Source organism: Ursus maritimus, unplaced genomic scaffold (genome assembly GCF_017311325.1).
Source record: "Ursus maritimus isolate PB19 unplaced genomic scaffold, ASM1731132v1 scaffold_18, whole genome shotgun sequence".
NCBI lineage: Eukaryota > Metazoa > Chordata > Mammalia > Carnivora > Ursidae > Ursus > Ursus maritimus.
Genome location: NW_024424230.1, coordinates 48149084 through 48151643, shown reverse-complemented (window position 1 = coordinate 48151643; position 2560 = coordinate 48149084). Strand labels below are relative to the sequence as shown.

General features: G+C 45.5%; 1 pseudogene; it reads left to right on the top strand.

Moving 5' to 3' along the window:
- The first annotated feature begins 826 nt into the window (after nucleotides 1–826).
- On the top strand, nucleotides 827–1639 carry LOC103664738 (annotated as a pseudogene).
- Nucleotides 1640–2560: the final 921 nt, after the last annotated feature.

Genomic DNA, 2560 nt, shown 5'->3' with positions numbered 1-2560 from the left:
CCTTCCCAGTCCCCTCGCCCTCCAGTGTGAGAGCTACACGCGAGTGGCACCCAGCCAGAAGTCAGTTAACATGACCTGGGAGCCTTGGAAATACAGCTCTGGGGATCAGCATCCTTGAAACATGGCGGAAGAAGAGAAGAGCCAGGAATGGATTTGACAGCAGATAGTCCCAGAGCTGGCACAGCTGTGAAGTAAAATGTATTTCTGATCGAAGGTCAGATTCCAAAAGGTTTAAAAGTCATTGCTTTAGAGGACAAAGCTATTCTCCGTGTTGTTCTCTCTATATAGTAGGAAGAATAAAATCACACTTTCGACCGTTAGAGGATTTTGTGTGTGTTTGAAAAGGCAGTTTGAACTAAAGAAGTTGGATTGGGAGACTAACCCGCTTCTCTCCTTAGTGTTGGAGCAGTCATACCGAGATCTCTTAGTGGTAAAGGTAAAACTCCTGGCAGATGGAGATGAAATTTAGGCCAAGAAAAACAAAGCAGGAAGGACGTACACAAGAAGCAGATGTGTAAGCAAAGAAACGAAGTGCTTTTCTCTGATGGTGTGGAAGGAAAATTATAGCAGTTAAAAATCGATATGCCGGGTATCAAACCGCCTCTGTAGCAGGTATTTGTGAAACGGTTCTCCCAAACTGCCGGATCCATAAGGAACAGCCGCCAGAACTCAGCAACACCACCTTATTCCCCACTCTGGGACTCTCCACTTCTTCCCGTTCGAAAGCTTTGACCTTGGATTATTTGGGATTTCTGATCTCAAGAAATAGCTCCCAAGCCTCCCTCGTTAAGTCAAGCCTAATGCTTGGTTCCTTGTGTTTAAAAACATGCAGCGCTGCTCTCCCCTCCAGCCTTCCGAGACGCCGAAAGGAAAGAAGGCGAAGGGGAAGGAGGCAGCCTGGGCTCCTGCTGTCTGGAAGAAGCAGGAGGTCGAGAAAGGTGGTCAATCCTCTATTGGAGAAAAGGCGCAAGAATTTTGGCATCGGACAGGACATGCAGTCCCAAAGGGACCTCACCCACTTTGTCAAATGGTCCCGCTTCACCCGGCTGCAGCGGCAAAAGGCTATTCTCTATAAACGTCTAGAAGTGCCTCCTGTGATTAAGCAGCTCGCCCAGGCCTTGGACCGCCGGACAGCTACTCAACTGCTCACGCTGGCCCGCAGAGAGAGACCAGAGACAGAGAGGAAGCAGAGATTGTTGGCCCGGGCTGAGCAGAAAGCTGTTGGCAAAGCAGATATGCCCACTAAGAGGCTGCCTGTCCTTCAAGCGGGGGTCACTATGTCACCACCTCGGTGGAAAACAAGAAGCCTCAGCTGGTAGTGATTGCACGTGACGTGGATCCCATTGAGCGGGTTGTCTTCTTGCCTGCCCTGTGTTGTAAGGTGGGGGTTTCCTAAGGCAAGGTTGGGGCGTCTGGTCCACAGGAAGACCTGCACCACTCTGGCCTTTACACAGGTTCACTCGGAAGACAAAGGAACTCTGGCTAAGCTGGTGGAAACTATCAGGACCAGTAACAAAGACAGATAGGATGAGATCCGCCATCACTGAGGAGGCAAGATCCTGGGTCTTAAGTTGGTGGCTTGCGTCACCACGCTGAAAAAGGCAAAAAGGCTAAAGAACTGGCCACCAAACTGGGCTAAGTGGATGCTGTTGAACTTTCTGTATATAAAAGTGATTAAAAAGTTCTCTTTCACAAGAAATAAATAAAATAACGATACACAGCACCGACTTTTGGACTTCTCCGTCTACACCAATCATGCAGGAGCAACGTTCTTCAATCCGTTTCTTTCCTGTCTAATGTCCTTCAGTTATTTTAAAATATGGTTTGGGGACTATTGTTTTAAATTCAACGGTATCATTATTAAGAGTTCTTTTTAAAGGCAATGTGTATTTGTTGAATGGATGGATGGATGGATGGATGGATGGATGGATGGGTGTAGGCAATGTGAGTGAGTCCCAGTTTTAAGTTTCCACCAGGCTCATGGGGCCTCCTCAAGCCAGTTTCCTGGCTCTGACTTGACTCAAGTTTAAAGACCACCACTGTGCTGCCATCTAGCGGTAGCATAACCTACGCGTGAGAAAGGTCCTTGCTGAAATTTCGACGAGCTTGTATGCAAAATGAGAGTGAATGTCACAGTTCTTTTTCTGGTTCCAGCTGCTAATGGCTCCTCATGTGACTATCTTTGATAGTCATAGCACTTCACCTTGATGCTTAACACATGTACAGAGAACACTCGCAGGATTATATAAATCGATGTCACCTGCTCATAGGTACTATACGGTACAAGAGGTCCTGCTTAGTACAATAAATGCCAAAGGTCTGTGTATTTTGACACGGCCAATGGGCTTGTGGTTTTTAAAAATGTGATAACCAGCTGTTTTTAAGAGGAAGTATAATAATCATTTTATTGTTTCCATACTTCAGTTTTATTTTGATGACTCTTTAAAAAAAATATACCTTTTTCCCCCAGTATAACACTAACATCTTAGTTGGAATAAAAACCACATTTATCCCAGAATGTAATAATATAAAAATAAAATAAAATGGTTGCAAAGTTTAG